Source organism: Xyrauchen texanus, chromosome 39 (genome assembly GCF_025860055.1).
Source record: "Xyrauchen texanus isolate HMW12.3.18 chromosome 39, RBS_HiC_50CHRs, whole genome shotgun sequence".
NCBI classification, from domain to species: Eukaryota; Metazoa; Chordata; class Actinopteri; order Cypriniformes; family Catostomidae; genus Xyrauchen; species Xyrauchen texanus.
The window spans coordinates 783,871-807,994 of NC_068314.1; the positions used below are offsets into that span (position 1 = coordinate 783,871).

The 24,124-nt window shown below is 38.1% G+C and overlaps 1 pseudogene; it reads left to right on the forward strand.

The window, feature by feature from the left end:
• Positions 1 to 1,441: 1,441 nt before the first annotated feature.
• LOC127632432 (NACHT, LRR and PYD domains-containing protein 3-like) lies at positions 1,442 to 20,987 on the forward strand (annotated as a pseudogene).
• Positions 20,988 to 24,124: the final 3,137 nt, after the last annotated feature.

Consider the following 24,124-nt stretch of genomic DNA (forward strand, 5'->3'; position numbering starts at 1 on the left):
GAGGGCATAATCCGCTGCTGTGCGATTTCCCTGGCGGAGCGCCGGGGAGCAGACATCTATCAGGCTTTGCATGAATGAGTCGCATGAAAGTTGTGGTGTAGCTTTCCGCTCTCTGGGTGGTCGAAGACATCTATCAGGCTTTGCATGAATGAGTCGAATGTGAATTGCGCGAACCCCTGGTTGGTCCAGACCGCTGTCGCCCAGTCGAGCGCTCGGCCAGTGAGCACTGAGTTGACGAATAAGATTTTGCTCTCATCGGTGGGGTACAGCGTTGGCTGTTGCGAAAGGAAGATCGAGCATTGCATTATAAAGCCCCTGCATTTGGCGGGCGTGCCGTCGAATTTCTCGGGAAGCGCTAGACGAGGGGTGGCGGAAGAGGGGGGGCCCGGTGAAACCGAGGACGCGAGTTTGGGCGGAGGCGCGGCGGCTGCGGGCACGGAAGCAGGCGCCGGGAGGTTTTGGTGGGAAGCCTGAACGGTGCGCATAATCTCTTCCATGGCGGAAGTGAGTCTTCCGAGCTGGTGCTGCTGAGCGGCCAATAGATTTGCTTGGGTAGCAAGCTCCTCCGACATGCGGGCGATAACCGCTGGATCGATGGGCGGCGAAGTCTTCTGTGACGAGGACTCGGGCTGGTTGGGATCCATGTGCGGTTTAAGGGGAGGTGTCAACTCGGGACGAGCAGACGGAGTCCGCAGACACACACAGTGAGAGGAGGACGGGCAGGCTCGTAACAAGAACAGGCAGTGGGTCAGGGCAGGCAGCGAACGATCGTGGGCGGAGAACAGGCAGAGTAAACTAGGCAGGCGGCAAACTATCGAGGTCGGGAGAAACAGGCTAGACTGGTACACGAGATAAACAAGAAAACGGGTAGAACGCTCAGAAATGTGGCCGGGGCTAACAAGACTTCGCGAGGAGGGAATTCACAGGCACGGTTTAAATAGACAGGGGCAATGAGAGGCAGCTGGGAACAATCAGGGCAATTAATACTCGGGCGACTGCGATCGCCGCTGGACAGGGAGAGAGACGCCCTCGTCGGTGTTTGTGACAGCCCCGCTATCAACACTATATCAATATAACCCCCCTGGGGGCCTTTAACCCCAACTTTTTTACCTCAATGACTTTTTTGCTTGTTTTTACTTTTATTTAAAACAGCCTTCTGTTGTTTTTTTGTTAGTTTTTTTTTCACACTAATTATGATGCTCCATTAATATTCAATCAAAATGCTCCATTAATATTCAACCTTTTTTCCGGACACTTTGTGACCGGAAAAAAGGCACATTTTCTTTCAGTTGTACCCTAATGTTTATTTATCTCATGTCTGTCAAATCCACTTTTGAAAAAAAATGTCCGGTAAGAAATCTCACAGGCTGGATAGCCAATAAGGTAATTTTGAATGCTGGGGAAAGTGAACCTCTTAACTGTGATATTTTCTTATTACAGCATGAACACAACTGGAGAGAGTTTGGAGCACACCATCAATGAACTCAAGACTAAATATGGAAAGAAAACCGCATTTAAAAGGGTTTATTCTGCCTGGAAAAGTATTACTAAAAAGAGATGTAAAAAAAGTAATAAAATGTGTTCCTCAATCTTTATTCAGGTGTACTGTACACTTTACAATGGTACAGTTTATACATCGTTTTGTTTATTTCTTAACAGAGACTAACAACATCCAGACGCATTTCGGAAATGTATCACAACAAAATAACAACCTTGAACTTCATAATAATAATAATAATAATGCTGTATCACTCGGACAACCGTTGATTGTGAACCCAAGTCAGTATAACATCAGTATTGACCAGAAGGATGGTGGCACAATATCGGCTCCAAACATACTTGGAAATAACATTACTGGTAGTATTCACATGCACCAACATATGGTGAGTGTCTGATAATTAAAATAAAACCTTATGATAATTATGTCATTTTTGTGGAGATGCTTTGTTTATTTGACAGTTTTTGTTTTTGCTGCTGCAGGTGCCGCACACAACCTCAATAAACAGAGACGGTAAGAGCCAGAACAGACATGTTTGTTTCTATATTCTCTGATATATCGATTGTGTGTATGTAATTAAATTTCATTAAAACAAATGCTTATGATAATATTGAATAACTTAATTTCTGCAAATGTAATCAGTGAAATAAACCTGATAGCACTGATTAGTTTTAATTAGGGATGCACCGAAATTAAAATTCTGGGCCGAAACCGAAACCGAAAATCCAGGATGCACTTGGCCGAAAACCGAAACCGAAATGTACTTTTTTTTTTTTTTTTTTTTACCTATTTAAGAAAAACAAAAATAATAATTTGTGTATAATTGTATTAATATTATACTTTTTCATTTATTTCATGAATTTAATGAATCTGAATTGAAAAACTACAAACCAATAAAATAAATCACACTTTTATTGAAAGTAACACACCAATATTAGACAAAAAATATATTAAAACATTATTAAATATTATTCTTCATTCAGTTCTGTAAAAATCTAATTTTACAGATTTTATTAACAATTATCCAAATAATGTAAAGTTTTAGAAAACTATTATATGCAAAACAACAGTCAAGTAATGAACTTAGCTAGCATCTTTCAAAAAGTTTAAATATGCAACAGTAATTTTAATTAAAACAAAAGGCAGAACACAGAATGGCAGAGGGCCTCTATTCCACTGATCTATATATAACTATAATATATAATTATATATATAGATCAGTGCTCTATTCTGTTTATGTAAACGTATGCACACTTTAAGTGAACATTATTGTGCAAAACAACAGTCCAAAACAGCAGTAATTGAACTAAATCCAACCTCAACTGTAAACGACAGATGTATCCTCAAGTGAAGAACAAGTGTAATGTAATTGCTATATACATCAAATTGGACCGCTTTCTATTTAAGTACAAGTGACCGGTTTCTCTTCAAGAACAAAAGTTGCTAAACTTGTCTCTCCTGTCAGAAAGCTCATCAAGAACATGAGATGCTGCACTGAACATTCTCTCACTCTCTGTGCTGGTGCTTGGGCAGATAAATACCTGCGTGCAATCTGCGCAAGCAAAGGAAAGCGGTCTTTGTTTATGCGCCCGTAGTCAAGGGGATTGTCGCTTCTGGCGTAGTTCAGCTAGATACGTCTCAAGTTGTGGTGTAGCTGCGCTAGTTGTGGCACTGCTGTAGATCGGGGCGCTTTGCTGTAGAATCTCTTGCTGTACTCTTCTGTGTATATCTCTCTAGACATTTCTGCTGAACACACACTGCAGATCGCAAATGTGATGTCCTTATCAGAAACTTTGAAGAATTTCCACACCGCTGACATGATCGGCCTTTGTTTGGTAGCGCCGTGATAAGGGCTACATCGATCCAGAGTGAAATCTGAGCACTGAGGGGCGGGGCGAGGAGATATATATTTTCGGCTCATATTTTCGGCCTTTTTTCTCTTTCGGCCGAAAACCGAAAGTGCCATTTTCGGCCTAAAATTTTCGGCGGCCGAAATTTCGGTGCATCCCTAGTTTTAATGGTAAAGTTTAACTATCAGTTAGCCTTTCAAATAATTTACCACAGTAACCATGAAAATACCAATGAAACCAATCCCAATAATATAAGGCCAAAGAGACACAAACCAACGAATCGCTGACTTAAAGTTTCTCTGCAGAATACGCTGGGAGAGCAGAAATTATTTTAGTAGAATATATTTTAGCATCGAACATGTTACTCGATATCTCATAAAGAGGTCTTTATAGTTCTTCAAACTTGAGTTATACAATTGCAGGTATCTCCTGACCTCCTCACGTGCACATCCACTGTTGATGTTTTTACCATCGTCTCCTGTAGTTTACAGGCGATTACATCATCTTCTAGTGCATCTTCATGAAAGCAATGGCTCAAATGTGAGTGTTGTCACCTTATGGACCCACTAATTAGTGCATATAATTCCAGGCTCATTCTGCATGTTTAAAGATGTACGTTTAGAAAAATCAGTGCTCGAGCACTCTGCTGATGACAAAATTTGCGTCCTGTACAAAGCTTTTTTTTTTTTTTTTCAATTCTGGTGCCTTTGAGAAAAGCAATTTTTTTATTTTCTTGAGGATGTCTAGCATTCATGTAACTATTGGCTAAAGCATTTCTAAAAGACAGTAATCATTCAGAACATACATGTTCTCAAGCTATAAAAGCATGACACTGCAATTAATATAGCAGAACGCTGGTGTCTTGAGATGCATTTTTAACATTTAAAGTTTAATGATTTATTGGCGAATTGTGCATCGCTAGTTCTTTTGCACAACCAACAGAAATACTGTACACATGTCATTATTGCTGAAATATTCTGAGAGAAAATGTTTCTCTGGTCAGTAGAAGCACTCATGGTATGCACAGTGTGTTCGGCCGTACAGCTGCAGGCACCACTGACACTTTAAGTTATCTTTTTTTTTCCCATATCCAGCTATAAGCTTCTGATAATAATGACTGTCCAACTTTGTCCTAGACATTCTTCAGAGCATAAAGAAAGAGATGAAGTCAAGAATGCTGAAAGATTCTGAGAGGATTTTAGAGGGAAGCACACCAAAATCAGTCTCTCTAAACAAGATCTACACAGAACTGTTCATCATCAGTGATGATTCGGACCACATCAATAAAGAGCATGAGATCTGGCAGATTGAGACATCACACAATGTAAACACCTCAAAATGGCTGGTCATAAACTACAATGAAATCCTTCAACCACCCATTGATGAGAGTAGAACAATGAAGACCGTTTTAACCAAAGGAATTGCTGGAATCGGGAAAACGGTCACAGTGCAGAAGTTTGTCCTGGACTGGGCAAGTGGAAATGCTAATGAAAATATAGACCTTGTGCTCCTGTTCCCATTCCGAGACCTGAACTTGCTTATGGATGACAAAAGTCTTTTTGAGCTGGTTTGTGTTTTTAACCCTGAGTTTAAAGAGGCAACAGAGATTTCTGAATGGATCTTTGATAGGAAAGTTCTCTTCATCTTCGATGGACTTGATGAGTACAAAAACGCTTTAAACTTTCAAAACACCATTCTGTCAGATGTGACTCAAAAAGCCACCGTGGATGTCCTTTTAACAAACCTTCTAGGAGGTAAACTGCTTCCCTCTGCACACCTGTGGATCACCAGCCGACCTGTAGCAGCTGTACAGTTACCTAGCGAGATCTTCACACAGGGATATACCACACAGATCAGAGGATTCAATGACGAGCAGAAGGAGGAATACTTCAAGAGGCAATTTGAGGATCCAAACCAAACCCAAGAGGTCATCTCTCACATAAAGTCTCATAGGAGCCTGTGGATATCGTGCCATATACCTCTCTTTTGTTGGATTTCATCTGTGGTTCTCAAAGACACAATTGCTGGACAAAATAACATTAGGAACATGCCGACAAGTCTAACGGAAATGTACATCCACTATCTGCTCAATCAAACAAGATTAAGCCACAGGAAATATGAAGGGAAGGAGCTGGCATTCCCAGAAGTTCTTAAGAGTCACAAAAACTTATTTTGAAATTAGCAGCACTGGCATATTGGCAGCTGAAGGCACAGAATATCATCTTCAAGGAAGAAGACTTGAGGAAGTTTAATATCACTATCGATGAAGCTTCTCAATATCCTGGTGTCATTACCTGTGTCTCAAAGCGCGAATTTGGATATTACCAGACCAAATTGTTCAGCTTCGTCCATCTCAGTGTACAGGAATTTTTTGCAGCCCTGTTTGCCTTTCATGAATTTCTGTCAGAAAAGCAAGACTCCCTAGATTTAATTAAAGCAAGAAAGGGGCAGAGGGATTTGTCTAATTTTCTCAAAGGTGTGATTGATGTGGCCTTGCAAAGCAAAAATGGCCACTTGGATCTTTTTATCTGTTTTCTATTTGGAATTTCTTGTGACTCCAGCAGAAGTATACTTGAAGGACTTCTGCCTCAATCTCGAGGCAATAGTTCAGGTGGTCACCAAAAGGCTATCCAGTATATAAAATCTTTGAGGAGGAAAGATCTGTCCCCTGAGAGATGCATCAGTCTTGTTCGTTGTCTTGTGGAGCTCAAGGACAAGTCTTTTTTGAAAGAGATGCAAGAGCTTGAACGCTCACGATCCAAAGAGCCTCTCACACTTTTTCAGTGCATGCTTCTGGCTTACCAATTTGTTAGGTCATACATGGTCCATGATGAGTTTGATCTCCGGAAATACAACATGACTTTAGAAGGGTTTCAGCGATTTTCCCCAGCCATCACATGCTTCAAAAAAGCTCTGTAAGTATTACAAAAGTCTTCATAATGTATCATATATAAGATTCCAGGTCAAAGGTGTATGTAACAATTTAAATGCAATCTTGATAGGCTTAAAGGCAGTGACATCACAGAGAATCACTGTGATATTCTGACCATGTACCTGAAGTCAGAGAACTCTCACCTGACTCATCTTGATCTGAGTCACAATGGTCTGAGTTTGTCTGCGCTGGAGAAGCTTTCTGAGGCGTTCCGTGATCCCAACTGCCAAATCCAGATACTGAACCTCAGCCACAGCAACCTCCAAACTCAGGACATGGAGGTTATCAAAGATGTGCTGTCAGGACCAAATACAAACCTCAGAGTCCTGGACCTCAGCGACAATGATCTGGACGATCCAGGATCTGAAATTCTGTGTGATGGACTGCAGCATAAGAACTGTCATCTTGACATTCTCAGGTGGAGACATGAAGAGAAATTCACCAAGTAATATAATTGAAAAAGTTTTGGTCCAAGTAGATGCGTAAATAGAAGAAAATGATCACAGCTTATTTCCAAGTAAACTGACAACTAAATCTATCAAATCTGTTCCGCCAAATTTGACAATTGTGATCATTTTCTTCTATTTACGCATCTACTTGGACCAAAGCTTTTGATAATGAAAAAACAGAATTAATGAAATTAAAAAAATCTAAATCTGTTTTTGCTTTATAGACTTTCAGGCTGTCAAATTAAAGAAAAGGGATTTTACCAGTTGGTGTCCACTTTAAAAAAAAATCCTTCGTGTCTGATAGAGCTGGACCTGTGTTATAATAACATTAGAAATGTCGGACCGGAAATTCTTCTTCACTCAGTGAGGTACTGTAGCTTGCATCTTGTGTTTTTGTTTTGTTTTTTTACAGTATATTATAGCAATGGGTAAAAATATTGATTTTCCAATGCATTGTAATCTTCATTTGATTGATCTCGATATCGATTCATAAGTCCCAAGATGTGTGTTTTGTTTTTGTTTTTTTAACCTATGTGCAACCCTCTACTACAGTGTAAGAAAATCACATGCATCTGCTACCAAATTTCATGCTATGTGACTTAAAATTTGTGATTCTCCACTGGCAGGTAAATGTTGAGATTTCCCTCAGCAGTGATTGAGTAATATACTGAAGATTTTCAACAGTGATTGAGTAGTATAGTGATGATGAAGTTCAGCAGTGATTGAAAAGTTGAATTAGCAAAAAGTGAAAGGAGATCAGTCCCCACTTTCACTTCCACATTCTGGTGTGGAAGTAACTTTTACATTCAGTCAACTTCTTGTCTGCGCTGGACAAATGTAAAGACTGATAGTGAAAAAGTACTTAAATATTGATCTATTTCTCGCCCACACCACTCATATCTTTTCTGAAGATGTGTATTAAATCAGCAGTGATTGAGTAGTATAGTGATGATGAAGTTCAGCAGTGATTGAGTAGTATAGTGATGAAGAAGTTCAGCAGTGATTGAGTAGTATAGTGATGAAGAAGTTCAGCTGTGATTGAGTAGTATAGTGATGAAGTTCAGCATTGATTGAATAGTATAGTGATGATGAAGTTCAGGAGTGATTGAGTAGTATAGTGATGAAGAAGTTCAGCAGTGATTGAGTAGTATAGTGATGATGAAGTTCAGCAGTGATTGAGTAGTATAGTGATGATGAAGTTCAGCAGTGATTGAGTAGTATAGTGATGATGAAGTTCAGCAGTGATTGAGTAGTACACTGATGAAGAATTTCAGCAGTGATTGAGTAGTACAGTGATGATGAAGATCAGTAGTGATTGAGTAGTATAGTGATGATGATGTTCAGCAGTGATTGAGTAGTACACTGATGAAGAATTTCAGCAGTGATTGAGTAGTACAGTGATGATGAAGATCAGTAGTGATTGAGTAGTATAGTGATGATGAAGTTCAGCAGTGATTGAGTAGTACACTGATGAAGAATTTCAGCAGTGATTGAGTAGTACAGTGATGATGAAGATCAGTAGTGATTGAGTAGTATAGTGATGATGAAGTTCAGCAGTGATTGAGTAGTACACTGATGAAGAATTTCAGCAGTGATTGAGTAGTACAGTGATGATGAAGATCAGTAGTGATTGAGTAGTATAGTGATGATGTAGTTCAGCAGTGATTGAGTAGTATAGTGATGAAGAAGTTCAGCAGTGATTGAGTAGTATAGTGATGATGAAGTTCAGGAGTGATTGAGTAGTATAGTGATGATGAAGTTCAGCAGTGATTGAGTAGTATAGTGATGATGAAGTTCAGCAGTGATTGAGTAGTATAGTGATGATGAAGTTCAGCAGTGATTGAGTAGTATAGTGATGATGAAGTTCAGCAGTGATTGAGTAGTACACTGATGAAGAAGTTCAGCAGTGATTGAGTAGTATAGTGATGATGAAGTTCAGTAGTGATTGAGTAGTATAGTGATGATGACGTTCAGCAGTGATTGAGTAGTATAGTGATGAAAAAGTTCAGCAGTGATTGAGTAGTATAGTGATGATGAACTTCAGCAGTGATCGAGTAGTATAGTGATGAAGAAGTTCAGTGATTGAGTAGTATAGTAATGATGAAGTTCAGCAGTGATTGAGTAGTATAGAGATGATGAAGTTCAGCAGTGATTGAGTACTATAGTGAAGATATAGTCTATTAATAGTATACTACTCAATCACTGCTGATTTAATACACATCTTCAGGAAAGATATGAGTGGTGTGGGCCAGAAATAGATCAATATTTAAGTACTTTTTCACTATCAGTCTTTACATTTGTCCAGCGCAGACAAGAAGTTGACTGAATGTAAAAGTTACTTCCACACCAGAATGTGGAAGTGAAAGTGGGGACTGATCTCCTTTCACTTTTTTCTAATTCAACTTTCATATCTGAATCACTACTGAACTTCATCATCACTATAGTACTCAATCACTGCTGAACTTCATCATCTCTATACTACTCAATCACTGCTGAACTTCATCATTACTATACTACTCAATCACTGAACTTCTTCATCACTATACTACTCGATCACTGCTGAAGTTCATCATCACTATACTACTCGACAACTACTGAAATTCATCATCACTATACTACTCAATCACTGCTGAACTTTTTCATCACTATACTACTCAATCACTGCTGAACTTCATCATCACTATACTACTCAATCACTGCTGAACGTCTTCATCAGTGTACTACTCAATCACTGCTGAACTTCATCATCACTATACTACTCAATCACTGCTGAACTTCATCATCACTATACTACTCAATCACTGCTGAACTTCATCATCACTATACTACTCAATCACTGCTGAACTTCATCATCACTATACTACTCAATCACTCCTGAACTTCATCATCACTATACTACTCAATCACTGCTGAACTTCTTCATCACTATACTACTCGATCAATGCTGAACTTCATCACTATACTACTCGATCACAGCTGAACTTCTTCATCACTATACTACTCAATCACTGCTGAACTTCATCATTACTATACTACTCGATCTCTGCTGAACTTCTTCATCACTATACTACTCGATCACTGCTGAAGTTCATCATCACTATACTACTCAATCACTGCTGAACTTCATCATCACTATACTACTCGATCACTGCTGAACTTCATCATCACTATACTACTCAATCACTGCTGAACTACATCATCACTATACTACTCAATCACTGCTGAACTTCATTATCACTATACTACTCAATGACTGCTGAACTTCATCATCACTATACTACTCAATCACTACTGAACTTCATCATCACTATACTACTCAATCACTGCTAAACTTCTTCATCACTATACTACTCAATCACTGCTGAACTTCATTATCACTATACTACTCAATGACTGCTGAACTTCATCATCACTATACTACTCAATCACTACTGAACTTCATCATCACTATACTACTCAATCACTGCTGAACTACATCATCACTATACTACACAATCACTGCTGAACTTTTTCATCACTATACTACTCAATCACTGCTGAACATCATCATCACTATACTACTCAATCACTACTGAACTTCATCATCACTATACTACTCAATCACTGCTGAACTTCTTCATCAGTGTACTACTCAATCACTGCTGAACTTCATCATCACTATACTACTCAATCACTGCTGAACTTCATCATCACTATACTACTCAATCACTGCTGAAATTCATCATCACTATACTACTCAATCACTGCTGAACTTCATCATCACTATACTACTCAAGCACTGCAGAACTTCTTCATCACTATACTACTCAGTCACTCCTGAACTTCATCATCACTATACTACTCAGTCACTCCTGAACTTCATCATCACTATACTACTCAATCACTCCTGAACTTCATCATCACTATACTACTCAATCACTCCTGAACTTCATCATCACTATACTACTCAATCACTGCTGAACTTCATCATCACTATACTACTCAATCACTGCTGAACTTCATCATCACTATACTACTCAATCAATGCTGAACTTCATCATCACTATACTACTCAATCAATGCTGAACTTCATCATCACTATACTACTCAGTCACTCCTGAACTTCATCATCACTATACTACTCAATCACTCCTGAACTTCATCATCACTATACTACTCAATCACTGCTGAACTTCATCATCACTATACTACTCAATCACTGCTGAACTTCATCATCACTATACTACTCAATCACTCCTGAACTTCATCATCACTATACTACTCAATCACTGCTGAACTTCATCATCACTATACTACTCAATCACTGCTGAACTTCATCATCACTATACTACTCAATCACTGCTGAACTTCATCATCACTATACTACTCAATCACTGCTGATTTCATACACATCTTCAGAAAAGATATGAGTGGTGTGGGCGAGAAATAGATCAATATTTAAGTACTTTTTCACTATCAGTCTTTACATTTGTCCTGCACAGACAAGAAGTTGACTGAATGTAAAAGTTACTTCCACACCAGAATGTGGAAGTGAAAGTGGGGACTGATCTCCTTTCACTTTTTTCTAATTCAACTTTCATATCTGAATCACTGCTGAAATTCATCTTCACTATAGTACTCAATCACTGCTGAACTTCATCATCTCTATACTACTCAATCACTGCTGAACTTCATCATCACTATACTACTCAATCACTGCTGAACTTCATCATCACTATACTACTCAATCACTGCTGAACTTCATCATCACTATACTACTCAATCACCGCTGAACTTCATCATCACTATACTACTCAATCACTGCTGAACTTCATCATCACTATACTACTCAATCACCGCTGAACTTCATCATCACTATACTACTCGATCACTGCTGAACTTCATCATCTCTATACTACTCAATCACCGCTGAACTTCATCATCACTATACTACTCAATCACTGCTGAACTTCATCATCACTATACTACTCAATCACTGCTGAACTTCATCATCACTTTACTACTCAATCACTGCTGAACTTCTTCATCACTATACTACTCAATCACTGCTGAACTTCATCATTACTATACTACTCAATCACTGCTGAACTTCATCATCACTATACTACTCAATCACTGCTGAACTTCTTCATCACTATACTACTCAATCACTGCTGAACTTCATCATCACTATACTACTCAATCACTGCTGAACTTCTTCATCACTATACTACTCAATCACTGCTGAACTTCATCATCACTATACTACTCAATCACTGCTGAACTTCTTCATCACTATACTACTCAATCACTGCTGAACTTCATCATCACTATACTACTCAATCACTGCTGAACTTCTTCATCACTATACTACTCAATCACTGCTGAACTTCATCATCACTATACTACTCAATCATTGCTGAACTTCTTCATCAGTGTACTACTCAATCACTGCTGAACTTCATCATCACTATACTCAATCACTGCTGATCTTCATCATCACTATACTACTCAATCACTGCTGAACTTCATCATCACTATACTACTCAATCACTGCTGAACTTCTTCATAACTATACTACTCAATCACTGCTGAACTTCATCATCACTATACTACTCAATCACTGCTGATTTCATACACATCTTCAGAAAAGATATGAGTGGTGTGGGCGAGAAATAGATCAATATTTAAGTACTTTTTCACTATCAGTCTTTACATTTGTCCAGCACAGACAAGAAGCTGACTGAATGTAAAAGTTACTTCCACACCAGAATGTGGAAGTGAAAGTGGGGACTGATCTCCTTTCACTTTTTTCTAATTCAACTTTCATATCTGAATCACTGCTGAACTTCATCATCTCTATACTACTCAATCACTGCTGAACTTCATCATCACTATACTACTCAATCACTGCTGAACTTCATCATTACTATACTACTCAATCACTGCTGAACTTCATCATCACTATACTACTCAATCACTGCTGAACTTCTTCATCACTATACTACTCGATCACTGCTGAAGTTCATCAATCACTGCTGAACTTCATCATCACTATACTACTCAATCACTGCTGAACTTCTTCATCACTATACTACTCGATCACTGCTGAAGTTCATCATCACTATACTACTCAATCACTGCTGAAATTCATCATCACTATACTACTCAATCTCTGCTGAACTTCATCTTCACTATACTACTCAATCACTGCTGAACTTCATCATCATCACTATACTACTCAATCACTGCTGAATTTCATCATTACTATACTACTCAATCACTGCTGAAATTCTTCATCACTATCCTACTCAATCACTGCTGATCTTCATCATCACTATACTACTCAATCACTGCTGAACTTCATCATCACTATACTACTCAATCACTGCTGAACTTCTTCATCACTATCCTACTCAATCAATGCTGATCTTCATCATCACTATACTACTCAATCACTGCTGAACTTCATCATCACTATACTACTCAATCACTGCTGAACTTCTTCATCACTATACTACTCAATCACTGCTGAACTTCATCATCACTATACTACTCAATCACTGCTGATTTAATACACATCTTCAGAAAAGATATGAGTGGTGTGGGCGAGAAATAGATCAATATTTAAGTACTTTTTCACTATCAGTCTTTACATTTGTCCAGCACAGACAAGAAGTTGACTGAATGTAAAAGTTACTTCCACACCAGAATGTGGAAGTGAAAGTGGGGACTGATCTCCTTTCACTTTTTTCTAATTCAACTTTCATATCTGAATCACTGCTGAAATTCATCTTCACTATAGTACTCAATCACTGCTGAACTTCATCATCTCTATACTACTCAATCACTGCTGAACTTCATCATCACTATACTACTCAATCACTGCTGAACTTCATTATCACTATACTACTCAATCACTGCTGAACTTCTTCATCACTATACTACTCAATCACTGCTGAACTTCATCATCACTATACTACTCAATCACTGCTGAACTTCATCACTATACTACTCAATCACTGCTGAACTTCATCATCACTATACTACTCAATCACTGCTGAACTTCATCATCACTATACTACTCAATCACTGCTGAACTTCATCATTACTATACTACTCAATCACTGCTGAACTTCATCATCACTATACTACTCAATCACTGCTGAAGTTCTTCATCACTATACTACTCGATCACTGCTGAAGTTCATCATCACTATACTACTCAATCACTGCTGAAATTCATCTTCACTATACTACTCAATCACTGCTGAACTTCATCATCACTATACTACTCAATCACTGCTGAAGTTCATCATCACTATTCTACGCAATCACTCCTGAACTTCATCATCACTATACTACTCAATCACTCCTGAACTTCATCATCACTATACTACTCAATCACTGCTGAACTTCATCATCACTATACTACTCAATCACTGCTGAACTTCATCATCACTATACTACTCAATCACTGCTGAACTTCATCATCACTATACTACTCAATCACTGCTGAAGTTCATCATCACTATACTACTCAATCACTGCTGAACTTCATCATCACTATACTACTCAATCACTGCTGAACTTCATCATCACTATACTACTCAATCACTGCTGAACTTCATCATCACTATACTACTCAATCGCTGCTGAACTTCATCATCACTATACTACTCAATCACTGCTGAAGTTCATCATCACTATTCTACTCAATCACTGCTGAACTTCATCATCACTATACTACTCAATCATTGCTGAACTTCATCATCACTATACTACTCAATCATTGCTGAACTTCATCATCACTATACTACTCAATCACTGCTGAACTTCATCATCACTATACTACTCAATCACTGCTGAACGTCATCATCACTATTCTACTCAATCACTGCTGAACTTCATCATCACTATACTACTCAATCACTGCTGAACTTCATCATCACTATACTACTCAATCATTGCTGAACTTCATCATCACTATACTACTCAATCATTGCTGAACTTCATCATCACTATACTACTCAATCATTGCTGAACTTCATCATCTCTATACTACTCAATCACTGCTGAACTTCATCATCTCTATACTACTCAATCACTGCTGAACTTCATCATCACTATACTACTCAATCATTGCTGAACTTCATCATCACTATACTACTCAATCACTGCTGAACTTCATCATCACTACACTACTCAATCACTGCTGAACTTCATCACTATACTACTCAATCACTGCTGAAGTTCATCATCACTATACTACTCAATCACTGCTGAAGTTCATCATCACTATACTACTCAATCACTGCTGAACTTCATCACTATACTACTCAATCACTGCTGAACTTCTTCATCACTATACTACTCAATCACTGCTGAAGTTCATCATCACTATACTACTCAATCACTGCTGAACTTCATCACTATACTACTCAATCACTGCTGAACTTCTTCATCACTATACTACTCAATCACTGCTGAACTTCATCATCACTATACTACTCAATCACTCCTGAACTTCATCATCACTATACTACTCAATCACTCCTGAACTTCATCATCACTATACTACTCAATCACTGCTGAACTTCATCATCACTATACTACTCAATCACTGCTGAACTTCATCATCACTATACTACTCAATCACTGCTGAACTTCATCATCACTATACTACTCAATCACTGCTGAACTTCATCATCACTATACTACTCAATCACTGCTGAACTTCATCATCACTATACTACTCAATCACTGCTGAACTTCATCATTACTATACTACTCGATCACTGCTGAACTTCATCACTATACTAATCAATCACTGCTGAACTTCATCATCACTATATAACTCAATCACTGCTGAACTTCATCATCACTATACTACTCAATCACTGCTGAACTTCATCATTACTATACTAATCAATCACTGCTGAACTTCATCATCACTATATAACTCAATCACTGCTGAACTTCATCATCACTATACTACTCAATCACTGCTGAACTTCATCATCACTATACTACTCAATCACTGCTGAACTTCATCATTACTATACTACTCGATCACTGCTGAACTTCATCACTATACTACTCAATCACTGCTGAACTTCATCATCACTATACTACTCAATCACTGCTGAACTTCATCATTACTATACTACTCGATCACTGCTGAACTTCATCATCACTATACTAATCAATCACTGCTGAACTTCATCATTACTATACTACTCGATCACTGCTGAACTTCATCATCACTATACTACTCAATCACAGCTGAACTTCATCATCACTATACTACTCAATCACTGCTGAACTTCTTCATCACTATACTACTCGATCACTGCTGAACTTCATCATCACTATACTACTCAATCACTGCTGAACTTCATCATCACTGTACTACTCAATCAATGCTGAACTTCATCATCACTATACTACTCAATCACTCCTGAACTTCATCATCACTATACTACTCAATCACTCCTGAACTTCATCATCACTATACTACTCAATCACTCCTGAACTTCATCATCACTATACTACTCAATCGCTGCTGAACTTCATCATCACTATACTACTCAATCACTCCTGAACTTCATCATCACTATACTACTCAATCACTGCTGAAGTTCATCATCACTATTCTACTCAATCACTGCTGAACTTCATCATCACTATACTACTCAATCACTGCTGAACTTCATCATCACTATACTACTCAATCACTGCTGAACTTCATCATCTCTATACTACTCAATCACTGCTGAACTTCATCAATCACTGCTGAACTTCATCATCACTATACTACTCAATCACTGCTGAACTTCATCATCACTATACTACTCAATCACTGCTGAACTTCATCATCACTATACTACTCAATCACTGCTGAACTTCTTCATCACTATACTACTCAGTCACTCCTGAACTTCATCATCACTATACTACTCAATCACTGCTGATTTAATACACATCTTCAGAAAAGATATGAGTGGTGTGGGCGAGAAATAGATCAATATTTAAGTACTTTTTCACTGTCAGTCTTTACATTTGTCCAGCGCAGACAAGAAGTTGACTGAATGTAAAAGTTACTTCCACACCAGAATGTGGAAGTGATTCAGCAGTGATTCAGATATGAAAGTTGAATTAGAAAAAAGTGAAAGGAGATCAGTCCCCACTTTCACTTCCACATTCTGGTGTGGAAGTAACTTTTTCATTCAGTCAACTTCTTGTCTGCGCTGGTCAAATGTAAAGACTGACAGTGAAAAAGTACTTAAATATTGATCTATTTCTCGCCCACACCACTCATATCTTTTCTGAAGATGTGTATTAAACCACTGGAGTCATATGGATTACTTTTATGCTGCTTTATGTGCTTTTTGGAGCTTCAAAGTTCTGATCACCATTCACTTGCATTGTATGGACCTATAGAGTGGAAATATTCTTCAAAAAATCTTAATTGGTGTTCTGCAGAAGAAAAGTCACACACATGGGATGCCATGAAGGTGAAGAAATGATGAGAGAATTTTCATTTTTGGATGAACTGTCCTTTATGTTTCACACAAAGTTAGAAGGCCTGCTTTGTAATTAACAGCATTATCTGGGAAATAATTAATTTCATATTTAAGCAATGTGGTTATTATAACTGAAATATACCCATATGAATCATTATCGAATCGGAATCAAATCGAGATCTTGTGAATCAGAATCAATCAGTATCAGTACCATGACCTAGTATATTGAAGGTTGGTTGCTGTTAGTGAAGGTTGGTCTTGTAACTCAAATCTTTTTAATCTGTGCACCAAACAATCTTCAGTTCAGTGACACTTCCTATAGACTATAGTACATTGTAGATGGACACCAGTGAGAGATCTTGAGTCACGTTCACAAACAGCATCTAGCCCAAAAGTGTTCAGTCTTCTAAACTCTGGACCTTATTCTAGAATAATAGACTATCCTCTTCTATTGTCGACAAAATAATTCAATAATTGTTATTGTACTTGTATGTATTTCTCTATGTAGAAACCCTACATCTAATGAACAACATTTGTGTCTTTAGAATTTCTACTGGAGGAGTTTGCAGTGACAAACCAGGATTGTATAAATGTGAGTTGACACATGTACATGTGTGTGCAGCATGAGTGCTATTGCTTTTGGGTCAAAGTGCTTCAAGTCATTCTGTTGTACTGTAGATGCACCTTTGGCAGCAATGACAGCTTTGAGTCTGTTGCATGGAGATCATGAGTGGACAGTCTTAAAGAAGTCCTACAAGTCTTTCCTCTGTAGCTTTTGCTATATGCTTGAGCGCATTGTCTTGCTGCAAAACTTCTCCCAAGTAACAGGTGTCTTGCAGACTCCAGGATTTCCCTATACATTGCTGGATTCATTTGACCGTTTTCAACAGTGGCTTTCTCTTTGCTGCTCTCTCATAAAGCTGTGAGTTGTGAAGTATGGTACCTGGGCAGCAGTCTCCTTCAGAGTCGTCTGTAGAGCGCAACAGTTTCCGCCCACTTATTCAGCCGTCTGGGTTCCAGAATTATTTTTCCCATTCATTTGTGTCCGTAGACTTTTCTTAAAATCCTTCTTAAAACAGTTTTGCACCATGAACCAAACCAACCAACTCTGAGGTGAATAGCAACATCACTAACTTTGTTTTGAGACAAAAAGACAACGGTACAAATCTGTGTACTTACCGTCTTCCATGAGGGCACAGACTACAATCCCACGAAGCATTGCGAATGATGTCAACAATCAGAATATATAAACAATTGAATTTAGGTTGTTGTTGATTATACAGTAACTATATAAATAATATAGTTGATATAAAGTTTATTGCAAAATATTCCTATATGTACAAATAGATAAGAGTTTAAGGGTGAAGAGACATCGACTTGATTACATCACTCGCAGTGCATCATGCGAATGGGCGGTTGCTCTGATTTGTTGATCTTTCTCTGTTGGACCATGGGTAATGTAGTTGTTTACCATGAATTTCGCTATCAGAAGCTATTTTTAACAATGAATATGAAATAACGCAGACAGATGGCTTTAACGGAAGCATATACCGTCAATGAACAACCTCACAGTAGGTCTGCCTCTAAAGCTTATCGTTGAAAATCAGTCCATCTATGGGATGAATGAATGGGATTTTTACTTCAAGAACCAGACTGGTGCGTTCTATAGTTGTGTTTCCATCCCATGTGTTCAAGAGAACAAAAGTGTCACTTCTGGGGAAAGTGCTGCAAAATAGAAATGGAAGTTGAAGCCACTGTGGCTCTTGTTCAGAGTAATGAATTACTGGAGAATTACAGCACTCAGACAGGACGTTCTCATGAACCTGACGTTTGCTAATGATCCTTATAAAGCCTGTCAGACAGTTCTGGGAGTTACTTATAGTAGCCAGTCATTTCACAATAACAGAGCACCATTCAGATGCAATGCCATGAGATTGATCCACTAATTAGTCCAATTATGCTATCACATGACATGTTGAGTCAAAGTCATGTGACTTCTTTTTATTAGCATCTAGGAATTATTCTGAAAATGTGTTTCCATCGTAGCTCATGCGCAGGTTATCTTGTCAATACATATTTCCACCTCAAGCAAGCATATACATTTTTAATGTGCATTTTGTTGTTTCCATGCAGCATTTTATATGCAATATCCTAAAATGCTCATAAAAACATGTGGATGGAAACCCAACTATCGGTCGTCTCCTTGCTCAGTCACTCATCTTTTGAGATTGGCCTGCTTAATGTAGATTTACACCTGTACCATTCTGTGCCCACTTCTTAACTATTGATTTAACTGCACAATACATCACATTTATCGAAATATTACAAATGTACACACAAGCGAGGGCTTGCGATAACAGAATGACTTTAATACTTTGAAAAGTAATGTTTATGGTGATGCAGATAGCAGAGAATAGACTGGGTACACGATTGGCACTTGGTGTGTGTGCCTCAATGCCGATCCCGTGAGAGATCAAGTATTTTCCCTTTCATTTTCTCCATTGACATTTCAACATTAACATATTCTCCGATTACAGCCAGATGACACATTTCAGTGTGCTGTACTGAATCTTTTAACAATTTCTCTGATGTTCTTTAATGTTTTTATCGTTGTGCCCGCTCCGTTTGAACAAAAATTTTTCATTTCATAATCAATGCTATCGTGATCAATTTGAATGCAGAGGTTCAATTCATGTTTCTCCATGTAGCTAATGGTCAAACCATATACAGTATATTATACACAGTCTATATGCAGTTCGGAAGAAAAGAAAACTGATTGTGATCACTGGGATTTTCCAATAAACATATACAATATTTGGTTGGTGGGGTTGCAATTTTCGCCGTGCTCCGAAGACGTCATTGGATTATCAAAACCCATCTCACATTATCCAACAACTTATTGCGCATCACATTTGTCTTCCATATTGTGCAGTCCATACTGTACTTAACGAGAAATCAATCATCTTCTTGCGTCCATCTTCTGCATCGTGCATTTCAATGACTTTTTCGCTTAATTCTGATGGCGGGAGTGCCTATTTTAGAGTGAATTCAGCCAAAGAACCACAGTACTGACTCACCAGAAGTGAGATCTTTCAGATAGAGGTTTATTTGTATTACAGTCAGTTGAGGTACATTGACTGAGTGATCTCTGTTTCACCATTTATCTACATTTTAATAGGAGCAGAAGTATTCCAATAAATGCTCTCAAATGTTTTGGATTTAGATGCTGTCCCGCTCACCTTTGACCCGATGACAGCCAATGAATACCTCTACCTGACCAATGACAACACTAAAGTCACACGTAAGAAGGAGAAACAACAACTTCCTGATCGTGATGAGAGATTTGACAAGTGTAACCAGATTTTGTGCAGCCAGCCTCTCATAGGACGCTGCTTCTTTACGGTGGATGTGATTGGTACAGATGTGTATGTGGGCGTGGCCTGCAAGGGTATAGAGAGGAAGGGGCAGTGTAGACGGTCACTCCTGGGACACAATGAGAAATCATGGAGTTTATGTTGCTCAAAAAGTAAATGTGTGGCTCATCATAACAGAAATACTGTATCACTTAATGTCGAGTCCGTTGGAAAACTCGGTGTGTTCCTCGACCCGGAGGCTGGTGCTCTGTCCTTCTATAGATTGAGCCCAGAGAAGAGAGTCTTGTACACATTTGATGCAAATTTTCCTAAGAATCAAGACCTTTATGCTGCATTCAGGATTCAGGAGCCACGTAGCTCTGTTGATTTAAACGGTTAGGGCATTATGTATTCTGAAGTCCATTTTCATGAGTAGGACAAAACAGACAGTTTCTAAAAATTGGACGGTTTCTTTTAATGTTGCATTCAATACGCTCTCAATTGACCCTTGACCCTAATGTGAGGGGAAAATCCTGTTTATATCGGTTTAAATCTGATGTTTATATCTTTCATTTGTCAAACAAACAATCTCAGTTAAGATGTGCACCGTACATGAATCAGTGGTAAAATTGTACTGTATTGAAAGTGACCAAAGTCCTTTGGGCGCTATGGGCTGCTCAAATATCTTGTGGTGTAAAGGTTTATTCAATGGACACATTTGAAATAATGATGGAAATTCACATGTTCTTTATATTTGATCATTTTCCAATGTATGTATTGTTTTGCCTTAGACATTTAGTCTCATACTGTTCAACATTCAGTGGGTTTTATAACAGGGGGTCATTAATGCTTTGTGAAGGATCATTCTTGTGGAATTATTTAATCTTAAATCTGTACAAAATAAATAACAATGAGTGACTGTGTTCATTGTCCAGTCTGTGGTGTGTATTCACTGAACAATATAATACTGACTCATTTTGAGAGTCAACATGCACAATTACAGCATGTGGGTGTTTACGGATTTTACTGTAATAGTGTTAATAACTATTTTTAACATTGTCGAGTCATACTGTACATTACACAACTACACTTAAACAGCAAAACAACTACAAACTCAATTTTACCCAACCACTAATTCAGAAATATTTAAAATAAGACTCTTATTTGAATGGTTGGTGTTTTCTGTTTTAATTTCAGTGTATCATGCTGTGGGCAAACTCAAGGTCGTAATATTATAATCCTCGTGATGCTAACATATTCTTCATATACAGTGTATCATTCTGTGTCGACTGCAGATTCACTGCAGGGGATGAAGATGGTGGTGTGTGCAGTCATTCTTAAACTCTTGTGTTAATCAGAAAGCCCATCTTATATAGTTTTAACTCATCTGAGAAGACTGTTTGGTAGAAGGGTACAACGGGGCTAAAGGCGCACCTTAAAGAAAATGAGCTGTTTCTCGTCACAAAATGTATCAAGATTCAAGTAATACATTTATTTGTATTAAATATTAAAGGAGCATAATAATTTAAGTGAAAAGAATTAATAACTGAAAGTTGTTTTGAATAAAATACATTTTTTTAAAGGTGGCAAGGGAGCCCACACTTGGGGTTATATTGATATAGTGTTGATAGCGGGGCAATAGTTATAGGGCACAATTTGTCAACTATGCAAATAATCTTTAAGCAGCAAGATGCTTTTAGTAACAAATTAAGATACTGTATATTCAAAATAACCACTTCATTACATCTCAAGTCTCCTATAAACCAATTAAACTCCATTGTGATTAAATCAGTCAATGTGAGGACACTTTAAACATTCTTCATATCAAATCTATTCGCCCAAATGAAGAAAAATAAGGTGTTTAATTTGGGTCTTTAGCCCCTGCAACAGGGAGCTTTTTTATCCCAAATATTATCCTTTTATTTACTGGACAGTTGTTGAATTTGTATATATATATATATATACAACCCCAATTCTAAAAAAGTTGGGACAGTATGAAAAATGCTACAAAAAAAAAAAAAGCAAAAAGGAGTGATTTATAAATTATATTCACCCTTTGCTATATTGAAACTACACATTATATGATGTTTTATCTTGTGAATTTCATTGTTGTTTTTAATGTAAAAAATTTCAAATCAGACAATTGCAACATGCTCCACAAAAGTTGAGATGGGCAATTTAAGACTGATAACAATCTGATGAGTTGAAATAAGGTGATGTGAAACAGGCAATCATGTCATAGTATATAAGCAGCCTCCAAAAACAGTCTAGTCCTTCAAGAGCGAGGATCATTCAAGACTTGTTAATATGCCAACAGATGCTTCTGCAAATAATCCAGAACTTTCAGAACAATGTTCCCCAAAGACAAATTGAGAGGATTTTGTGCATTTCACTCTCTACTGTGCACAATATAGTTAAAGGATTCAAGGAATCTGGTCAAATTTTGCTGCGAAAGAACAAGACCAAAACCCTTTCTGAATGCACGTGATATCGGAGCCCTTAGACATCACTGTCTTAAAAACATCCTTCATCTGTAATGGATATCATGAACATGGGCTTGGGATTACTTTAGTAAACCTTTGTTAGTCAACACCACTCGCCGCTGCATCCACAGATGCAAGTTAAGACTTTACTATGTAAAGGAGAAGCCGTACATCATCACTGTCCAGAAGCGCTGCCGACGTCTCTGCGCTCGGTCTCAACTTTAGTAAACCTTTGTTAGTCCACACCACTCGCCGCTGCATCCACAGATGCAAGTTCAGACTTTACTATGTAAAGGAGAAGCCGTACATCATCACTGACCAGAAGTGCTGCTGACTTCTCTGGACTCGCTCTCAACTTTAGTAAACCTTTGTTACTCAACACCACTCGCCGCTGCATCCACAGATGCAAGATAAGACTTTATTATGTAAAGGAGAAGCCGTACATCATCACTGTCCAGAAGCACTGCCGACTTCTCTGGACTCCGTCTCAACTTTAGTGAACCTTTGTTAGTCAACACCACTCGCCGCTGCATCCACAGATGCAAGTTAAGACTTTACTATGTAAAGGAGAAGCCGTACATCATCACTGTCCAGAAGCACTGCTGACTTCTCTGCGCTCAGTCTCAACTTTAGTGAACCTTTGTTACTCAACACCACTCGCCGCTGCATCCACAGATGCAAGTTAAGACTTTACTATGTAAAGGAGAAGCCGTACATCATCACTGTCCAGAAGCGCTGCTGACTTCTCTGGGCTCAGTCTCAACTTTAGTAAACCTTTGTTAGTCAACACCACTCGCCGCTACATCCACAGATGCAAGTTAAGTTATATATATAAAATCATCAAACAAATTTGAAAATGAATTTCCTTTTTTTTTATAATTTCAGGATATTCTTTAGCTGTATACATTTTTAATATTTCAAAAATATGTACATATTCAGTTAAATTGCCTCAAAATCTACCTCTAGACATTACTCGCAACAATCTCATGGATCAGGAACATTTTGCAGTGTGTAGACAAACAGATGTTTAGGAAAGTACTATGATCGTTTTTGA